This window comes from Lutra lutra, chromosome 5 (genome assembly GCF_902655055.1).
Source record: "Lutra lutra chromosome 5, mLutLut1.2, whole genome shotgun sequence".
In the NCBI taxonomy this organism is placed as follows: domain Eukaryota; kingdom Metazoa; phylum Chordata; class Mammalia; order Carnivora; family Mustelidae; genus Lutra; species Lutra lutra.
In genome coordinates this window covers 141,555,544-141,578,724 of record NC_062282.1, presented here as the reverse complement: position 1 = coordinate 141,578,724, position 23,181 = coordinate 141,555,544, and positions in this window count along the sequence as shown.

Sequence of the window (23,181 nt, the reverse complement as noted above, 5' to 3'; positions counted from 1 at the left end):
AGAACATGCTTTTTTCTGCCAGCCAAGGTGCACTTAATGCTTAATTTTCAAGAATAAATGATTATTAATCTAACTATAGTCATTAATGGAATATAGTGATGTCACACTCTTAATTATTAGATGCATTTTCCATCATATTAATTGGCAGCAAAAATATCACTAATGTCAGCAGTACCTGAGTTCAATTTCTTGGGTGTCATTATTTTCCGCTATCATTATTGAGATATATATACACACTACTGAGTTCATACAGTCACATGGGAAAAATAATTTTCCTCTAAGGGAACAGGATCCACACAAAATAATTGAAGCTACTCTATTTTCTCCTTTATTGACATGAATTCAGGAGCATCTGCCCAGTGTTGAAACAGGAAAATGATAGATTTATTTCAAACATTTCTTTTTAGACAAATACAAAATGTGTCCTAGGAATAACCTAACAGTTTTAGGATAAACTATGTTATTTTTGGCTACTCTGGGTTTTGAAATACCTGGACACTGTGTATTAGTAATCTTGAAAGGGCAAAAGATGTATCTTTGATAGTCAAAAGGTGTTCATGATGAAGAAGCAAGAGCAAGATGGAAACAAATGGAAACTGTAAGCGAGTAATTTCAATGTATATTCTCATACAGGGCACATCCAGAGGTGGAGGTTAGGAAGAAGTGAAATGTTTTGTGAACAAACCAAGAGGAGGAAACTCATGGGTGAAAATCGGTGAAACAATGATTTGGCAAGTAAGAAAAGGAGATGAGTTCATCATCTAACACAGGGAACATGGTCGAGCATAAATGAAGAGATGAGCTTTACAATAAATGAGGACTTGGATCAAGAGCTAGTGGGACTACAAAGAAGAAAGGGATTATCACAAAAGGAAAGGGAGTTTTTTCACAAGGTGTTTCCAGTCTAGTTAGAAACCTCATAATCCTGCTTAATCATTCCTTTTACCTCAGCCTCCAAGTCTTAATGGTCCCCAAGTTCTCTTGATTTTTACCTCCTAAGTATTTCTCAATTGTGTCCACCCTCTGCCTCTCCACCACTGGTACCCTAGTGTAGGCCACCACGATGGCTCACCCAGACCGCTGTCACCATCTTCCAAGCTGCCTTCCCACATCCACTCTGACCCAGTGTGCTCTCCAACAGGAGAGTGATTTCTACAAAACAAAATCAGATGATGATGCTACACGTGATCAGACTTTCTATGGTGCTGCATTGTTCTTGGGAATACAGACAAACTACTTAATTTGGCATGAATGGCCCTGTACAGTCTGCCTCATGTCAGCTCTCTAACATCACTCCCCACCTCCTTTCCCTCTCCTCCCTCACTGCATGGGCACTGTTTTTAGTCTCCAGATTCACTATGCACACTCCTACCATAGAATCTTGCCACGCTGCTGTCTTTTGTTGGAAATCACTTCCTTCCCTCGCTCTTCTACTTACCTCCTCCCTAATCTTCAGTTCTGTAGCTGCCACTTACACAGGAAGAGATGTGTCTGCCCCTCCAGAACCACTCCCTGCTCTCTCACCTTTCTCCATTCTAAACAACAAGGACCCATCCATGGGCTAGTGTGCCCTGTGGTCCCATCAAGGCATCTGTTCTCCCAGCTGCCTGCTTTCAATGCTACTGCAGGTTTGTAGCATTCCTCCTCAGAAATCAGCCCTCCTGCAAGGAAGGCAGCTCCCTCTACTCAGACCCTCTGTCCCCAGGTTCTCATAACCCCTCTACCTCTTGCGGCATTAGGCCTAAGGTGGAAATGTCCAACCCATGCCCCATTCCCCTACCACATCTTCGTAAACAGTTGCTTTGTTATACTCTCCTCAATTTACCTGATTTAACCATGCCCTATGTTCCCTGTAGGACTCTGACCATGATCTCATCCCTGCTTCTTCCTGCAGCATGATCTGCTAACACCCTTGTCTTCACCCCAATGCATACAACTTACATTCTCCACGGCAGTGTTTTGGACTACTCAGGCAACCTGAACGTATCCTTCTTGCACCTAGATCTTCTTCCTTATTATTCATCGTCCCAATATCCGCCCCACAATTCAGAAGTTTCCTACGCCTGGAAGCTTTGACATCATAAACCTGCAATCTTCTGTTTTGTATTTGGGTAGTCATTGGAGCTCCCACAGAACTCTGTCTATACCCCAGCCTTTATCACTCTGTGATTGTCCCTTGCTTTATCTGTCTATCCTGCAAGGCTGTGAATCACTAAGAGTTTAGTTTCCGGTCCCCAGGGCCTCATAATCTGCCTGGCGTATGATAGCTATTCAATACATGAATCAGACTGCCGAGCTGTATGCATAGTCTAGCTAAAGTGCTTCAGAGCATTACTTGTAAAACATAAAGGCACCGTATGTTATCAACATGCTTATCTGTTTACTCAAGGCAATTTTTTTTCCTCCAAATACAGCACCTGAGGAAGAATATAGTTGCCACAGCCAAAATAGTGCAATAAATGTACAGACGATGTAACTTCCTTCATAAGCCCTTTACTCCTTCTAAAAATAAAATATTTAAGCTTACTTCTCAATTCTTTTTTACTGAGCATTTTATCCTTTCAACGTTGTCAAAGAAAATACAGTGCCTTGAAAAGTAGTGATGACCCAGAAAATTGGCTCAAGAAAGGTTTTGGAAGGTCGTTTCAGGTAAAGCATTATGAATTTTTCATAGCATTGCTACTCCCAGAGCACTTGCAATATTGATGCACATTTACCACTTGTTTAAATGCTTTTATTAAAATTATTTTTCTCTTTTCTTGCATGGATACCTCTTCCTCTCTCTTCCCCCACTTCAACCACATTGTTCTTCACCTCACTCTTTAGAGGATGTTATGGTGTGCCAAACTGATTTCCTTACCACTTTCAAGACTAACGTGCTTATCCCTTCAGCTGCTGGGAATGTTGACATTTGATGGCTCACAGCTGAATCCTCCCTTCTGAGGATTAAGCATCAGCTAACAAGAGCTGCAGCCCCAACATCACACCTCATACCTGGGGGCAGTCTACATGCAACAACCAGTCAGTGAAGAGGGTTGAAAGGGAGAAAGCAGACAGAGAAGGCAGAGCTAATAGCTCCCCTTACTCTAGTTTGCAATGATCATGAAGTAACATCTCAGCTCGGGAGAGCCCCTGGGGGAGCTGCTGCTGTGGTTGTATTGAGTCTCAGCCCCTCCTTCAGCTTAACCTACTTTACTTCATTGCCCTTCCTTGGTTCATCAGAGAAGCATTCCTCCACAGAACTCCCACACGCTCATCTCTAGCTCAATCTACTCTCCGGGAAACCTGACTATGAGAGCCTTCAAGAAGGATCCCATATAAATAAACTAATATGAATTCTTCCATGTCTATTTAATCATATATAAATATGTATGGTCATACACAGATACATTTGTATTTTAAATATGTAAGATTTTTCTGAGATTTTTCACAAAAAACTTTAAAATTGAAGTATAACAATATTATATTATATTATATTATGATATATAATATTATATTCATTTCAGGTGTACCACATAATGATTTGACTTACATACATTACAAAATGCTCACTATGATAAGTGTAGTTACTGTCACCACACAAAGTTATTATAATATTTTTGACTATATTTCCTCTTTGCAAATGATATATCCAATCAGAGTTTAATATTCAAAATATAGAAAGAACTCACATAACACCAAAAAATACAAACAGTCTGAAAAATGGGCAGATGACCTAAACAGACATCTTTCCAAAGACAACATGTGGATGCCAATAGGATTGTGAAAAGATGCTCCATACCATTCATCATCAGGGAAATGTAAATCAGAATTACAATGAGATATCACTTCACACCTGTCAGAATGGCTAGTTTCTGCTGTGTGTGGTTTTTTAAAGATTTCATTTATTTATTTGAGAGAGAGAGAGAGAGAGCACAACCAGAGGGAGGGAAAGGAGGAGAGGGAGAAGCAGACTCGCCGCTGAGGGGGGAGCTGGACTCAAACCTCCATCCCAGGACCCTGAGATCATGACCTGAGCCAATGTCAGACACTGAACCACCTGAGCCACCTAGATGCCCACTGTTGTGTTTTTTGTAAGGGGATTTTATTAGAAATCCCTTAATTTTCCCATTCAACAATACATAGTATAAATTCCTCTAGCCAATTCATATAGCTTCTTAACATTAGGTCATTCTTTTAGCAGCTAAATAATATTCCACCAGGTAGCCATATTATAATATATTCAATCATTCATTTTTTGAGGGCATTTTCCTTGGTACAGTTTTCTTTCGTTTTTATTTTTGGCTTCCATGAATGATGCTGAAGTAGAGATTATTTTATACTGTACATGCCATTATAGACTGTCACTTTCATTTCTGTAGAATAGGTTTTAAAGGTGGCACTAGGTTCAAGAATATGTATATTTTTTTATTCTAATATATAGTCAGATTTATTTCCCTAATTTCTATAAAATGGACACTTATACATACCATTAACATAGAGAATAACTTACGAAGTGATTCTAATATATCTCAGTTTAATGCATTTCTTTTTCACCCTCTGACATAACCAAGTGATTTTTTTTTAAAGATTTTATCTACTTGTTTGACAGAGAGAGAGAGAGAGAGAGAGAGCACAAGCAGGGGGAGTGAGAGAGGGAGAAGCAGGCTTCCCGCTGAGCAGGGAGCCTGATGCAGGGCTTGATCCCAGAACCCTGGGATCATGACCTGAGCTGAAGGCAGACTTTTAACTTAACGACTGAGCCACAAGGGCATCTCAAAAACTACCACTTTCAATTGTAGCGCAAATCTAGCTTTCTTTTAAAGTAAGTGTTAAAATGGAGTTAGAGATTATTATCAGTGTACATCATTTTTCTAAAACAATTTCTTCTTGTATTCAGTCTCTCCTAAAAGCAACAGAACACATCCAGCCTCTTTTCCCCCAGGATCTGGTATTAGAAAATCTCCACATATGTTCTACAGTTAGTGATAACTAGTAAGAATTATTAGGAGCAAAGATTACTCAGGATTCTTGGAATAAATGTTAGTTTTTGAAAGCAGAAAACAATGTTAAATTCAAAAAGTAATATCCAACTTACCATATTCAAATTTTAAAAGCAGCCAGTTTCAAGATAAACTGGATGTTACCATCTCTGATTTCTAAAGCAAACCATTACAGAAATTAAAAAAAACTACAAAACCCTTAAACTCTTAAGTGTATCTCTCATGACATACAATAAATGTACATCATACGAAGCTCAACTATTGTGCCATTTGAAAATCTGTTGCGACTTGCAAGGAAAACAGTTTCCTCTCTGTTTTAGCTAAATTAGAAGTTAATGAACTGAGTACTCCAGTGTAGCATTAATGTAAATAAATACAAATCTACAACAAAGAGAGTTAGTGAAATTGAGTTGAACAATGCATTTTCCCAAGTACATTTTGCACAAGAATACAGGCTAAGGAGTAATTATTTTTATGCATGGGCACTTGGCATTTTCAACTTGAAAAACATTTTGCCACATAAAGTCAATTCTATTTATATGCTAAACCCATTGGTTGCTAATGTTAGGACACCATCTTGTGGCTAAGACATCTACTTTGAAAATCTGTCCATTTGAAGTCAGTTAACATAGCAAAAGATAAAATTTGTTCTAAGTCACAGAAACTAATCGAAGCTTCACTTTTATTTATTATCAGGTCAACATAAGGTCAAGTTTAACTAGCCATCAGGGAGATTCAAATTAAAACCACATTGAGATATCACCTTACACCAGTTAGAATGGCCAAAATTAGCAAGACAGGAAACAACATGTGTTGGAGGGGATGTGGAGAAAGGGGAACTCTCTTACACTGTTGGTGGGAATGCAAGCTGGTGCAGCCTCTTTGGAGAACAGTGTGGAGATTCCTCAAGAAATTAAAAATAGAAATTCCCTATGACCCTGCAACTGCACTACTGGGTATTTACCCCAAAGATACAGATGGAGTGAAAAGAAGGGCCATCTGTACCCCAATGTTTATAGCAGCAATGGCCACGGTCGCCAAACTGTGGAAAGAACCAAGATGCCCTTCAACGGACGAATGGATAAGGAAGATGTGGTCCATATACACTATGGAGTATTATGCCTCCATCAGAAAGGATGAATACCCAACTTTTGTAGCAACATGGACGGGACTGGAAAAGATTATGCTGAGTGAAATAAGTCAAGCAGAGAGAGTCAATGATCATATGGTTTCACTTATTTGTGGACCATAACAAATAGCATGGAGGACATGGGGAGTTAGGAGAAGGGAGTTGGGGGAAATTGGAAGGGGAGGTGAACAATGAGAGACTATGGACTCTGAAAAACAATCTGAAGGGTTTGAAGAGGCGGGGGGGTGGGAGGTTGGGGGAACCAGGTGGTGCATATTAGGGAGGGCATGGATCACATGGAGCACAGGGTGTGGTACAAAAACAATGAATATTGTTGTGCTGAAAATAAATTTTAAAAATGATTAAAAAAATAAAACAAAAAAATAATATGGAAAATTTTTTTATTCAAAGAGCTTTCTTCTTACTGAAAACCAGCTACAAATCAAATGTTATAGTCTACAATAGCTATTTGTTAGAAAATCATTTTAATGAATTTTTTAAAAGAGAAATTAATTAAATCCTACTAGTAAGGATAACCTTCCATTTAACAAGATAGTATAGTGCCAAACACTTTAAATAAGATGTAGATTGCTAGGCTTTTTTCCCTGGGTTTCATTTGGGCATATTCATAAGACTATCTGAGGTATAGGAGAAGCTCAAATATCAATTTGGTTTTCTCTTTAAAAAGTATTAATATCTCCATTGGCCTGCCTATATAACTAAAATAAAAAAGACTTTAACACTGATACACTAGGGCATTTTAAGACACAAGTAGATTAACAGAGCATGGTACAAGTGTCTGTAGGGCTGGGTTCTAATACTGTTCCTGTGACCAATCAGCCACCCATCTTTGACAAATCAATTCACCTATTACGTCTTTGTTCTCATGGCTATCAAAATAAATAATAGCAGCTTATCCACACAATTTTTGCAAAGATTAAAAAAAGGCATGTGTAAAATTTTGGGGTCTATTGCAATATAGGACACAAAGGAGAAATTGATCTGATTTTATTCCAGATCCTGGTTCTAATCCATGACCCCTGAAACAACTGTAGTTTCTTTACAAGTCTTATAGATCACCCCTATAGCCTTCCAACACTTTTTTTTTTCTTTTAGTTAGCTATTTTAAGCTGGGTTCTGTCATTTGTAATAAACCAGCTGGTTAACGCACCAATAACTTTGGGAAAGCAATTACCCCCACTTAATTGAGGAGGGATTAAAATGCAGGTGTTCATACAAATGGATAAAGAAGTGTGTGTGTGTGTGTGTGTCTGTCTGTCTGTCTGTGTGTGTATAAATATTACCCCACCATCAAAAAGAATAAAATCTTGCCATTTGTAATGACATGGATGGAACTAGAGGGTATTAAGCTAAGCAAAATAAGTCGGTCAGAGAAAGACAAATACCATATGATTTCACTTATATGTGGAATTTAAGAAACAAAAGAAATGAACATAGGGGAAGGAAAGTAAAAATAAAACAAGATGAAAACAGAGAGGGAAGCAAACCATAAGGGACTCTTAACTGGATAAAACAAACTGAGGATTGCTGGTGGGGAAGTGGCTGGGGGAATAGGGTAAGAGGATGGGCATTAAAGAAGGCATTTGCTGGGTATTATATGCAACTGATGAATCATTAAATTCTACCTATGAATAACAATATACTGTATGTTAATTAAATTGAATTTAAATTTTTTTTTAAAGAAATGCCTGTGTTGATCAAATGGGTCTAGGTTTGAATTCTGACTTTTTTACTTGCCTCTCATGTTACTTTTGGTGAGTCATTAAACTTTCTCTGCTTTGGTTTTCTCATTTTCCTCACAGAATTCTGAAGAGTGCTAAATTAAAGTGTGTAAGGAAGGCATTTATCACAATGAATAGCTGTGTTGAAGGAAATATGGCAAAAATTGGTAGTTTATCATAATTGTTATAAATGGATATTACTTAATTTGACCTCCTCTCAAACTTGAAAACAAACCATAGTGTAAAATATCTATCACTCATTATACTTGTAAAGAAACAATGCTGTTAAAAAAAAAAAAAAAAAGAAAAACAAAAACAAAAACAAAGAAATAATGCTGTTCTTCATTGATGGCAACAAAATGTCCGGTCAGGACATGACTAAATAATACTATGATGGAAATGTAACTGATTTCCTCTAAATGGCCAAAGCTTTAAAACAACTTGAAATTTCCCATAGAATACAAAAACAATCCATTCAAGTCTTTGAAAGATTTTAATCTTCACATCCTTTTAGTCCATAATGAAAATAATTTATGAGAATCTTTGACTTACAGAGGTGACTTAACTTTCCTATAATAAATTTCAGGCTGCTTTAGTTAATGTGATGAGTCAAGGTTCAGCAGACTATTCAAATAGCCTAGCCTGAAAAGTGACCAGATGTCTTGGAAAAATATAAAAGGTAGTCCTTACTTTCTGTTCTTCCTATTTGGCTCTAAAAGGAGAAAACAAACAAACAAACAAACAAAAAACCAACAACTGGGGGAAGATGGCATAGAAGTAGGAGGAGGCGCCTTTTCAACCAGTGAGCTGATTACCTACCAAAGAACTCCAATCACGCATGAAATCAGCCTGAGATCAGAATTACACACATCTGGATCTCTACAGGGGCAGAAGACACCAGTGGGCAGGTAAAGCGGAGTGGGAAAGGTGGACTGATATCGGAAGATAAACAAAAGGGGGAGGGAACCACCAGAGGTGACAGGTTGGAAAGTAATACCCCTAATATGAGCGAGAGTGTCCTGCATCTGGGGACCAGCATTAACTCGGAGACTGGTTGAAAGCACTCCAAAAGAGCAAAAGATCACAGGGGAAATTGTGGGAATCGGGGTGGTTAGGGACAGGGGCTTAAGTCCCCGGTCCCAAGACAGCCTCCCCTGGCGCTGAGCCAGAGAGAGTGCAGTGGAGAAACCAGGTCTTGGTCCCAGAGCTGCCAGCGCGGCCGAGATTCCCTGGGTTCTGGCCCCTGTGAGGGGATGGGAGCCACGCTGGACGGCAGAATGCCGAGCCCTGCTACAGAGCCTAAGACATGCGTGCCTCTCACCCTCCCCTGAGAGAGGTACAAAGGCCCAGCCAGCGCTCTTTGACACACGCCATTGTTTCAGAGCCTAAGATGCACTCCCCAAACTCTCGGCTGAGAGAGGTGCATGAAGGCCCAGCCTGGTGCTTTCGGACCTGCACTCCATTGTCAGAGCCTGAGATGCACGCGCGTGACCCACATCCTCCCCTGAAAGAGGTGCGCGCAAGCCAGGAGCTCTTAGACCCAGAAAGAGCAGGCACTCCCAGCCCCGGCCAGTGGGAAAATCTCAGTGAGCAATCACTGCTTGGAACCTCTGGTGGTCTGGAGCTGCCCAAACAGCTGCCACTGCTGTGGTTTTGGGTACAAGCAGAAGATCCTGCATCCCCAGGGACCAAGACTCGGAACCTGCTCTGCCAGCAGCCAAGGGGGGATTTATATGGGCTCTGCAACACCCACAGAAGAACAGACTGAGGCTTCTCTCTGAGAGGGAGGTCAGGGTGCAGTTTGCTTTCCTCTAAACCTATAAAAACCATCAAAAGCAGTCAAGGCGAAAGGAAAAAAAAAAAAAGTGAACAAACATAAAAACCTCCAGAGAACAAAAGCCTGAAAAAACCGGTTCCCTCAGAGCCCACCCCCTGGAGGGGGGGCGGGAGGACTTAACTCAGGGAACACCATTGACTGAAAACCCACTTGGCAGGCCCCTCCCCCAGAAAACCAACCAGGAAATAAGAAAAAAAAAAAAAAAGACTAGAAGAGAACCACCACCACTACTTCATAGAACAACTTTTATTTTTAATTTGTTCCCACTATTCTGGCTCATTTTTTTTCTATAGATAATTTTTTAACCTATTTACCAACACAGCAAGCTGTCCAGTACATCAAATTCCATAATAACCTTCTAACCTGAACTTTTTGATACATATACCTGTGTTTTTCTTTTGCATTTCTATTTTTTGAATTTTTTTAAAATTTTAGTTTAATTTAATCTAGTTTATTCCTTTTTTATTTTTATTTTCTAATATTCATATAGAGTTAAAATTCAAAGTAATCCCCTTCCCCCAATCAATACTACCCCTATAGGTAAACCAATTTTTAATCCCCCTTTAACCTAGGAAAATTGAGTCCTTTAACGAAGATATCAAGATACATCCAGGAAGAATCAAAACAACCTTCTTCGCCCACACTGAGAATTTATAACCACTCTCCCATCTTTTTCTTCCACCAGTGTTTCTGTGTTTTTGTGTTTGTCCTGATAGTATATAAATCTTACACTTGGGGTTCTTTTCGACAAGATTCTTCCTTTATTTGCATATATATTTTTTTTCTCTTGTTATATATTTTTTATCAGTCTTTTTGTTTGTCTGTTTTTCTTTGTATACCTCATAAATCTTACCTTGGGCCCCATTTAGGATGAACCTTCACTTTCATCTTCCCTTTCTTTCCTGTCTCTCTCTCTCTCTTTTTTTCCTTTTTCTTTTCTTTTTTCTCTCATTTGGGTGGGGAATCCTGATTGCTCAGAAGTGTTCCAGGGTGCACCCAGACTGCACCACGGTCGATAAAACCAGCTACATCTGTTCAGTCATCTCTCACCAAAATGACTAGGAGGAGGAATGCTCAACAGAAGAAAAATACAGAGGATGGACCTTCTGCAACAGAGCTAACGGCTATCAACATAGACAATATGTCGGAAAGAGAATTCAGGCTAACAATTATCCAGGCAATAGCTAGGTTGGAGAAAGCCATGGACGACCAAACGGAATTCATTAGGGCTGAGCTTAAAGAGACCAGACAGGATGTTCACAATGTTAGGGCAGAGCTAAAAGCTACCAGGGCTGAGGTTCACAATGCTCTCAATGAATTCCAATCTAATCTAAATCCTCTCAAAGCTAGGGTAACTGAGACGGAAGATAGAATTAGTGATCTGGAGGACAAACAGATAGAGAGAAAGGATCAAGAGGAAGCCTGGAACAAACAGCTTAGAAACCAGGAAAACAGAATCAAGGAGATAAATGACACCAGGAAACGTTCCAACATCAGAATTAATGGAATCCCTGAAGGGGAGGAGAAAGAAAGAAGTCTAGAAGATATAGTGGAACAAGTTCTTCATGAAAATTTTCCCAATCTCACAAATGGAACCAGCGTTCATGTACTAGAGGCTGAACGGTCTCCACCCAAGATTATAGATTCCAGAAAAACATCAAGGCACCTGATAGTCAAATTGAGGAATCATAATTGTAGATACAATCTCTTAAAAGTCACTAGGACAAAGAGGCTCCTTACTTACAGAGGAAAGCCCATCAGAATAACGTCAGACCTGTCCACAGAGACCTGGCAAGCCAGAAAGGGCTGGCAAGATATATTCAGGGCACTAAATGAGAAGAACATGCAGCCAAGAATACTTTATCCAGGAAGACTGACATTCAAAATGGATGGAGAGATAAGGAGTTTCCAAGACTGGCAAGGCTTAAAAGACTATGCAACCACCAAGCCGACACTGCAGGAACTATTAAGGAGGGTTCTATAAAAGAGGAAAAATCCCAAGAATAGCATTGAACAGAAATATAGAGACAATCTACAGAAAGAAAGACTTCAAAGGTAACACAATATTAATAAAAACATATCTATCAATAATCACTCCCAATGTGAATGGCCTAAATGCACCCATAAAATGGTACAGGGTTGCAGATTGGATAAAACGACAGGACCCATCCATATGTTGTCTACAAGAGACCTATTTTGAACCTAAAAATACACCCAGACTGAAAGTGAAGGGATGGAGAAGCATCTTTCATGCCAATGGGCCTCAAAAGAAGGCTGGGGTAGCGATTCTCATATCAGATAAATTAGATTTTAAACTAAAAACTGTAGTCAGAGATACAGAAGGACACTACATAATTCTTTCTTTCTTTTTTTTCTTTTTTTTTTTCTTTTTTTTTTTTAATGCAAACTCCTCTCCTTACCCTCTGTCAGGGAAACTGGTTACTTCCTGGCCACATGTCTCAGCTGCACTTTTTTTTGTTTGTTTTTAAGATTTTATTTATATATTTGACAGAGAGAGGGGAAGAGAGAGAGAGAGAGAGAGCATGAGAAACACAAGCAAGGGGAGTGGCAGAGGGGAAAGGAGAACCAGACTCCCCACGGAGCAGGGAGTCTAATGCAGGGCTCAATCCCAGGACCCTGAGATCATGACCTGAGCTGAAGGCAGAGGCTTAACCCACTGAGCCACCCAGGTGCCCCGGACACTACATAATTCTTAAAGGGACTATCCAACAAGATGATCTAACAATTGTAAATATCTATGCCCCAATATGGGAGCAGCCAATTACATAAGAAAATTGTTAATCAAGATAAAGAGTCATATTGATTTGAATACATTAATAGTAGGAGATCTTAACACGCCTCTCTCAGAAATAGACAGATCATCGAAGCAGAAAATCAATAAAGAAACAAGAGCATTGAATGACACACTGGACCAGATGGACCTCATAGATATATACAGAACATTCCACCCTAAAACAACAGAATACTCATTCTTCTCAAGTGCACATGGAACCTTCTCAAGAATAGACCACATACTGGGTCACAAATCAGGACTCAACCGATCCCAAAAGACTGAGATGATTCCCTGCATATTCTCAGATCACAATGCTTTGAAACTGGAGTTCAATCACAAGGAAAAGTTCAGAAGGAACTCAAACACCTGGAAGCTAAAGACCACCTTGCTTAAGAATGCTTGGATCAACCAGGAGATCAAAGAAGAACTTAAACAATTCATGAAAACCAATGAGGATGAAGACACTTTGGTCCAAAACCTATGGGATACAGCAAAGGCGGTCCTAAGGGGGAAATACATAGGCATCCAAGCCGCCCTGAAAAAAATTGAAAAATCCAGAACACAGCTCCTGTCTCTACACCTTAAAAAACTGGAGAAAAAACAAATCAAACCAACTCCACACATAAGAAGGGAAAAAATCAAGATTAGAGCTGAGATCAATGAGGTAGAAACCAGAGATACATTAGAACATATCAATGAAACTAGAAGCTGGTTTTCTGAAAGAATCAATAAGACTGATAAACCATTGGCCACACTAATCCAAAAGAAAAGAGAGAAAGCCCAAATTCATAAAATTATGAATGAAAAGGGAGAGATCAGAACTAACACCAAGGAAGTAGAAACAATCATCAGAACTTATTATCAACAGTTATATGCCAATAAGCTAAGCAACCTAGATGAAATGGATGCATTCCTGGAAAACTGTAAACTCCCAAAATTGAACCAGGAAGAAATCGACAACCTAAATAGACCGATATCTAGTAACGAGATTGAAGCAGTGATCAAAAAGCTCCCAAAAAACAAGAGCCCAGGACCTGACGGATTCCCTCAGGAATTCTACCAAACATTCAAAGAAGAAATAACACCTATTTTCCTGAAGCTGTTTCAAAAAATTGAAGGAGAACAAAAATTTCCAGACTCTTTCTATGAAGCCAACATTACCCTGATCCCCAAACCAGGCAAAGACCCTGCCAAAAAGGAGAATTTCAGACCAATATCACTGATGAATATGGATGCTAAGATTCTCAACAAGATCCTAGCAAACAGGATCCAACAGCACATTAAAAAGATTATCCACCATGACCAGGTGGGATTCATTCCGGGGCTACAAGGATGGTTCAACATTCGCAAATCAATCAATGTGATAGAACAAATTAATAAGAAAAGATAGAAGAACCACATGTTCCTCTCAATTGATGCAGAAAAAGTATTTGACAAAATCCAGCATCTGTTCCTGATTAAGATGCTTCAAAGTATAGGGATAGAGGAATATTCCTGAACTTCATCAAATCTATCTGTGAAAAACCCACAGCAAATATCATCCTCAATGGGAAAAGGCTTGCAGCCTTCCCGTTGAGATCAGGAACACGACAAGGATGCCCACTCTCACCTAGTATTAGAAGTACTAGCAACATAGTATTAGAAGTCCTAGGAACAGCAATCAGACAACAAAGAGAAATAAAAAGTATCCAAATTGGCAATGAAGAAGTCAAACTCTATCTCTTCCCAGGTGACATGATTCTTTATATGGAAAACCCAAAAGACTCCACCCCCAAACTACTAGAACTCATACAGCAATTCAGCAACGTGGCAGGATACAAAGTCAATGTACAGAAATCAGTGGCTTTCTTATACACTAACAATGAAAATACAGAAAGGGAAATTAGAGAATCGATTCCATTTACTATAGCACCAAGAATCATAAGATACCTGGGAATAAACCTAACCAAAGAGGTAAAGGATCTGTACTCGAGGAACTAAAGAACACTCATGAAAGAAATTGAAGAAGACGCAAAAAGATGGAAGACCATTCCATGCTTTTGGATCGGAAGAATAAACATTGTTAAAATGTCTATACTGCCTAGAGCAGTCTATACTTTTAATGCCATTCCAATCAAAATTCCACCGGTATTCTTCAAAGAGCTGGAGCAAATAATCCAAAAATTTGTATGGAACCAGAAGAGACTCCGAATTGCTAAGGAAATACTGAAAAACAAAAATAAAACTGGGGGCATCACGTTACCTGATTTCAAGCTTTACTACAAAGTTGTGATCACCAAGACAGCATGGTACTGGCATAAAAACAGACACATAGACCAGTGCAACAGAGTAGAGAGCCCAGATATGGACCCTCAACTCTATGGTCAGTTAATCTTCGACAAAACAGGAAAAAATATACAGTGGAAAAATGACGGTCTTTCAATAAATGGTCCTGGGAAAACTGAGCAGCTATATGTAGAAGAATGAAACTGGACCATTCTCTTACACCATACACAAAGATAAACTCAAAATGGATAAAAGACCTCAACGTGAGACAGCAATCCATCAGAATCCTAGAGAAGAACATAGGCAGTAACCTCTTCTATATCAGCCACAGCAACTTCTTTCAAGATATATCTCCAAAGGCAAAGGAAACAAAAGCCAAAATAAACTTTTGGGACTTCATCAAAATCAAAAGCTTCTGCACAGCAAAGAAAACAGTCAAGTAAACAAAGAGTCAACCCACGGAATGGGAGAAGATATTTGGAAATGACAGTACAGACAAAAGATTGATATCCAGGATCTATAAAGAACTCCTCAAACTCAACACACACAAAACAGACAATCATGTCAAAAAATGGGCAGAAGATATGAACAGATACTTCTCCAATGAATACATACAAATGGCTATCAGACACATGAAAAAATGTTCATCATCACTAGCCATCAGAGAGATTCAAATTAAAACCACACTGAGATACCACCTTACACCAGTTCGAATGGCCAAAATTAGCAAGACAGGAAACATGTGTTGGAGAGGATGTGGAGAAAGGGGAACCCTCTTACACTGTTGGTGGAAATGCAAGTTGGTAAAGCCATTTTGGAGAATAGTGTGGAGATTCCTCAAAAAAAATTAAAAATAGAGCTTCCCTATGACCCTGCAACTGCACTACTGGGTATTTACCCCAAAGATACAGATGGAGTGAAAAGAAGGGCCATCTGTACCCCAATGTTTATAGCAGCAATGGCCACGGTCGCCAAACTGTGGAAAGAACCAAGATGCCCTTCAACAGACGAATGGATAAGGAAGTTGCATTTCTGTACACCAACAACAAGACAGAAGAAAGAGAAATTCAGGAGTCAATCCCATTTACGATTGCACCCAAAACTATAAGATACCTAGGAATAAACCTAACCAAAGAGGCTAATTATCTATACACAGAAAACTATAAAGTACTCATGAAAGAAATTGAGGAAGACACAAAGAAATGGAAAAATGTTCCATGCTCCTGGATTGGAAGAATAAATATTGTGAAAATATGTATGCTACCTAAAGCAATCTACACATTTAATGCAATTCCTATCAAAGTACCATCCATTTTTTTCAAAGAAATGGAACAAATAATCCTAAAATTTATATGGAAACAGAAAAGACCTCGAATAGCCAAAGGAATATTGAAAAAGAAAGCCAAAGTTGGTGGCATCACAATTCCGGACTTCAAGCTCTATTACAAAGTGTCATCATCAAGACAGCATGGTACTGGCACAAAAACAGACACATAGATCAATGGAACAGAATAGAGAGCCCAGAAATAGACCCTCAACTCTATGGTCAACTAATCTTCAACAAAGCAGGAAAGAATGTCCAATGGAAAAAAGACAGCCTCTTCAATAAATGGTGTTGGGAAAATTGGACAGCCACATGCAGAAAAATGAAATTGGATCATTTCCTTACACCACACACGAAAATAGACTCAAAATGGATGAAGGACCTCAATGTGAGAAAGGAATCCATCAAAATCCTTGAGGAGAACATAGGCAGCAACCTCTTCGACCTCAGCCGCAGCAACATCTTCCTAGGAACATCGCCAAAAGCAAGGGAAACAAGGGCAAAAATGAACTATTGGGATTTTATCAAGATCAAAAGCTTTTGCACAGCAAAGGAAACAGTGAACAAAACCAAAAGACAACTGACAGAAAGGGAGAAGATATTTGCAAACGACATATCAGATAAAGGGCTAGTGTCCAAAATCTATAAAGAACTTCGCAAACTCAACACCCAAAGAACAAACAATCCAATCAAGAAATGGGCAGAAGACATGAACAGACATTTCTGCAAAGAAGACATCCAGATGGCCAACAGACACATGAACAAGTGCTCCATATCACTCGGCATCAGGGAAATACAAATCAAAACCACAATGAGATATCACCTCACACCAGTCAGAATGGCTAAAATGAACAAGTCAGGAAATGACAGATGCTGGCGAAGGTGCGGAGAAAGGGAAACCCTCCTACACTGTTGGTGGGAATGCAAGCTGGTGCAACCACTCTGGAAAACAGTGTGGAGGTTCCTCAAAATGTTGAAAATAGAACTACCCTATGACCCAGCAATTGCACTGCTGGGTATTTACCCTAAAGATACAAACGTAGTGATCCGAAGGGGCACGTGCACCCGAATGTTTATAGCAGCAATGTCTACAATAGCCAAACTATGGAAAGAACCTAGATGTCCATCAACAGACGAATGGATAAAGAAGAAGTGGTATATATACACAATGGAATACTATGCAGCCATCAAAAGAAATGAAATCTTGCCATTTGCGATGACATGGATGGAACTAGAGGGATTCATGCTTAGTGAAATAAGTCAATCAGAGAAAGACAACTATCATATGATCTCCCTGATATGAGGGAGAGGAGATGCAACATGGGGGGTTAAGGGGGTAGGAGAAGAGTAAATGAAACAAGATGGGATTGGGAGGGAGACAAACCATAAGTGACTCTTAATCTCACAAAACAAACTTAGGGTTGATGGGGGGAGGGGTGTTGGTAGAGGGTGGGTGGGGTTATGGACATTGGAGAGGGTATGTGCTATGGTGAGTGCTGTGAAGTGTGTAAAGCTGGTGATTCACAGATCTGTACCTCTGGGGATAAAAATATATGTTTATAAAAAATAAAATTTAAAAAAAAAAAAAAAACAGAAGGAAAGATAGTCCATGACAATGGATTGAGAGAACAGATATTATTAAAAAGTCCATGCTACCCAAAGCAATCCACAGTTAACAATGCAATCGTTAGTAAAATACCAACAGCATTTTTCATAGAAGTAGAATAAATGGTACTAAAATTTGTATGGAACCACAGAAGGCCCTGAATAGCCAAAGCAATTTTGAGAAAGATGAACAAAGCAAACAATTATATGGTCAATTAATCTTCAACAAAGTAGGAATGAATATCCAACAGTGGTAGGGAACAATCACAAATGGTGTTAAGAAAACTGGACAGCAATATGCAAATAAAAAGAAGAAGAAAAAGGAGAAGAAGAAGAGGAAGGAACTGGGCACTTTCTCAAACAATATCCCAAAAAATCTCTTAAAATGGATTAGAAACCTAAATATGAGACCTTAAACCATAAAGTTCCTAGAAGAAAACACAGGCAGTAATTTCTTTGACATCAGCAGTAGAAACATTTTTCTAGATATGTCCCTTTTGGCCAGGGAAACAAAAGGGAAAATTAAATCACTGGGACAACACCAAAATAACAAATTTCTGCACAGAGAAGGAAACCATCAACAAAACAAAAAGACCACCTACAGAATAGATATTTGCAAGTGATATATCTTATAAGGAGTTAATATCCAAAATATACAAAGAACTTGTATAACTCCATGCCAAAACACAAAAAATCCAATTAAGAAATGGGCAGAGGATATGAATAGATATTTTCCAAAGAAGACATACAGACGGCCAACAAACATATGAAAATATGCTCAGTATCACTCACCAACAGAGGAATACAAATAATGCCACAGTGATGTATCATCTCACACCTGTCAGAATGGCTAAACTCACAACACAAAAAACAAGTGTTTGTGAGGATTTGGGAAAAAAGGAACCCTCTTTGTAGGTTTGCACTCTTTTTTTAAGATTTTATTTATTCATTTGACAGAACACAAGTAGTCAGAGAGGCAGGTAGAGGGAGAGGGAAAAACAGGCTCTCTACTGAGCAGAGAGCTCGACATGGGGCTCGATCCCAGGACCCTGGGATCATGACCTAAGCTGAAGGCAGCTGCTTAACCAACTGAGCCACCCAGGAACCCTGGGGTTTGCACTCTTGATGGGAATGCAAAGTTGTCTAGTCACTGTGAAAAACAGTATGGAGTTTCCTCAAAAAATTAAAAAAAAAAGAATTATCATGTGATGCAGTAATTCCACTATTGGTATTTACCCAAAGAAAATGAAAACATGAATGCAAAAAGATATATGCAATGTTATGTTTATAGCAGCATTATTTACAATATTCAAGGCATGGAAGCAATCCAAGTTGTCTATCCATAGGAGAATGGATAAAGAAATGGCATATGTGTACAGTGGAATACTATTCAGTCATAAAAAATAATGAGATCTTGTCATTTGAAGTAACCTGAATGGAGCTAGAGAGTATAATGCTGATAAAATAAGCGTGTCACAGAAAGACAAATACCATATGATTTCTCTCATATATGGAACTTAAGGAACAAAACAAATGAGCAGAGGGAAAAGAAAAGAGAGATAGAAACCAGAAACAGATTCTTAACTGTAGAGAACAAACTGACGGTCCCCAGAGGGAAGGTGGATGGGAGATGGATGAAACATGTGGCAGAGATTCAGGAGTGCATTTGTCATGATGAACACCAGGCATGTATGGAAGTGCCGAGTCACTATAAGGCACCTAAAACTAATATAACACTGTATGCCAAATTAATCGGAATTAAAGTAAAAATTTATGAATATATCTAAAAAAGTAATGTGAACAAGGGAAAAAAGAAAAACAAAAAATAAAATAAACTCAAATATAGAGAACAAACTTGTGATTGTTAGAGGGGAGGTAGATGTGGAAATAGGAGAAGGATATTAAGAGTACACTCATCAAAAAAAAAAAAAAAAGAGTACACTCATCTTCATAAGTACTGAGTAATGTATAGAATTGTTGAATTGTTGTATAGTACATATGAAACTAATATAACACTGCATGTTAATTATACCGGAATTTAAAAAATTACAATTGGCTGTTTGGGAATTTTGTTTTTTTAAGATTTTATTTATTTATTTGAGAGAAGCAGGCAGGGGTGGGGTTGGGGAAGCAGTCTCCCTGCTGAGCAGAGAGCCCTATGCGGGCTCAATCCCAGGACCCTGAGATCATGACCTGAGCCAAAGGCAGAGGCCTAACCCACTGAGCCACCCAGACACCCCTGTTTGGGAAATTTGATACTACATTATTTTCAGTCACCCTTGTGACTATAGATACACTCAACTCAAAACCCAGTTAACTAAAACAAAAGTTTTTTCACAAATGTACAAAAAAAATTTCAGAAAATAAGTCAACATACTCCCCCATCACCTTTATTTTTCTAATTCAATGTCTGAATTCTCGAAGCTTCAGCTCAATTTTCAATGTTTTCCTGACTTTTTCCGTAACCATCAGAGTTAGTAATGATTATACTAGACCATCTTTTACTTGGTTTTATTCCACCTCTGTAAGTTGAGGGCAAATCAAGACATTCCCAGCTAACTAAAAACCTTATATTTCAAATCCATAGTCTTTAAATATGAATTTAGAATTCACCTTTGAGGGAAGAATCCTGATTTTTTTTAATGTTTATAAATGTAAAAACCTCTTTTTTTCTTTTCAGTGTAGAGGATTTATTACATGTATACATATGAGATCATTTGGATTATCTTTCATTCTACATTTTTCACATTAATCACAACTGGATTACATTACTCACACTCCAAAATGTTGAAAGTAACATAAGGGAATATGTTCCAAATTCTTTTCCAAAATATGTGGGTTTTTTTTTTTCCTTTTCTTAGTGTTAGCAAAACATTTCAAACTGTCTACAATTTTTGCTAGAGTTTTTTAATGCAGTATCTTGAATAAGCAATCTTTGGAAGTATATTAAAGGGTTAAACTTTCAATGAAAGAAAATATTCTTTTATAGTAAGTTGTATTCTTCCATTTGTCATTCATCTTATGAAACTTCAGCTTCCGTGAGTACTGGTTTTAGGGGACTGCCAACTGATTTTCTCAGGCTTGGTAGCATGGCCTACAGTTGCCCTCTGAACTTCGTGTATCACTAAGTTAGGTGTTTTGAATTGCTTAGTTGTAGAGGCTGAATGTGTCACTAAGAAGGGTTGCAGGAGTCACATGTGGAATTCCAAGGTTATGTATAGTTTGGCTGCGTGGACAGCCAGCCCCTTGCTATAGCTCTTTAAAAAAAAAAAAAATGTTATCTCCTACTGTGCTTATACATTGATCCACCAAAAGACTTCAAGGACCTCAAAATGACAAGTGGGTGGGTAAGGTGGTGTTTCAAAATCCTTAGGTGCCGGCAGGAGAGCGCAGGGCAGGGAAGTGAGTTTGTGCGCGCAGGGGTGCGCGCGTGCGAGTGTGTGTGCGCGTGTGCACGCGCGTGTGCAGGGCCGGGGGCGGGCTCCGGCCCCGCTCCCTCCTCCCGCCCGCGCCCCGCGCTCCGTCGCCAACTCGGGGCCCCGGCGCAGCGGGCGGCGGGCAGCATGCTGAGCCTCCTCGTCTGGACCCTCACTCTCTCCGACACTTTCTCCCAAGATTTTATTTATCTGGAGGAGGAGTCAAGATGGCGGAGAAGTAGCAGGCTGAGACTACTTCGAGTAGCGGGAGATCAGCTAAATAGCTTATCTAAAGATTGCAAACACCTACAAATCCAACGGGAGATTGAAGAGAAGAAGAACAGCAATTCCAGAAACAGAAAATCAACCACTTTCTGCAAGGTAGGACTGGCGGAGAAGTGAATCCAAAGCGACGGGAAGATAGACCGCGGGGGGAGGGGCCGGCTCCCGCAAGCGGCGGAGCAACGGAGCAAAATCAGGACTTTTAAAAGTCTGTTCCGCTGAGGGACATCGCTCCAGAGGCTTAACTGGAAGCCCAGGCGGGGTCAGCGCGGCCTCAGGTCCCGCAAGGTCGCAGAAGGATCGGGGGTGTCTGAGTGTCGCAGAGCTTACCGGTATTAGAACGGGGAAGCCAGCTGCAGAGACAGAGCCGAGGAGTGACTCTCAGCTCAGGGTTGCCTTGAACCGGTCGCAGGCTCGGTCAGCTTGGAGCGTGGCCGGAGGCCAGGGTGGCGGGAGTCATTTGGCGCTGTTCTCTGAGGGCGCACTGAGGAGTGGGGCCCCGGGCTCTCGGCTCCTCCGGGCCGGAGACCGGGAGGCCGCCATCTTTATTCCCGTCCTCTGGAACTCTACGGAAAGCGCTCAGGGAACAAAAGCTCCCGAAAGCGAACCCCAGCGGATTACTCAGCGCGGCCCCGGGTAAGGGCGGTGCAACTCCACCTGGGGCAAAGACGCTTGAGAATCACTACAACAGGCCCCTCCCCCAGAAGATCTACGGGAAACCCAGCCAGGACCAAGTTCACCTACCAAGGAGAGCGGCGGAATTCCAGAGGAGAAGAAAGCAAAGCACGGAACTCATGGCTTTCTCCCCATGATTTTTTAGCCTTGCAGTTAATTTAATTTTTTTTTCTTTTTCAATTTTTTTTTCTTTTTCTCTTCTTCTGCTGAATTTTTTTTAACTTTTACCGTTTTCTTTTTTTAACGTTTTTTAAATAGTTTATCTAATATATATATATTTTTTCCTCTTTTTATATTTTTTCTTTATCACCTTTCTTTTTTTTAATAGTTTCTTTTTTTTTTTTCTTTTTCTTTCTTTCTGAACCCCTTTTTATCCCCTTTCTCCCCCCTCACAATTCGGGATCTCTTCTGATTTGGCTAAAGCATATTTTCCTGGGGTTGTTGCCACCCTTTTAGTATTTTACTTGCTCCTTCATAAACTCTTATCTGGACAAAATGACAAGGCGGAAAAATTCACAACAAAAAAAAAGAACAAGAGGCAGTACCAAAGGCTAGGGACCTAATCAATACAGACATTGGTAATATGTCAGATATAGAGTTCAGAATGACGATTCTCAAGGTTCTAGCCGGGCTTGAAAAAGGCATGGAAGATATTAAAGCAAACCTCTCAGGAGATATAAAAGCCCTTTCTGGAGAAATAAAAGAACTAAAATCTAACCAAGTTGAAATCAAAAAAGCTATTAATGAGGTGCAATCAAAAATGGAGGCTCTCACTGCTAGGATAAATGAGGCAGAAGAAAGAATTAGCGATATAGAAGACCAAATGACAGAGAATAAAGAAGCTGAGCAAAAGAGGGACAAACAGCTACTGGACCACGAGGGGAGAATTCGAGAGATAAGTGACACCATAAGACGAAACAACATTAGAATAATTGGGATTCCAGAAGAAGAGGAAACAGAGAGGGGAGCAGAAGGTATATTGGAGAGAATTATTGGAGAGAATTTCCCCAATATGGCAAAGGGAACAAGCATCAAAATCCAGGAGGTTCAGAGAACCCCCCTCAAAATCAATAAGAATAGGTCCACACCCCGTCACCTAATAGTAAAATTTACAAGTCTTAGTGACAAAG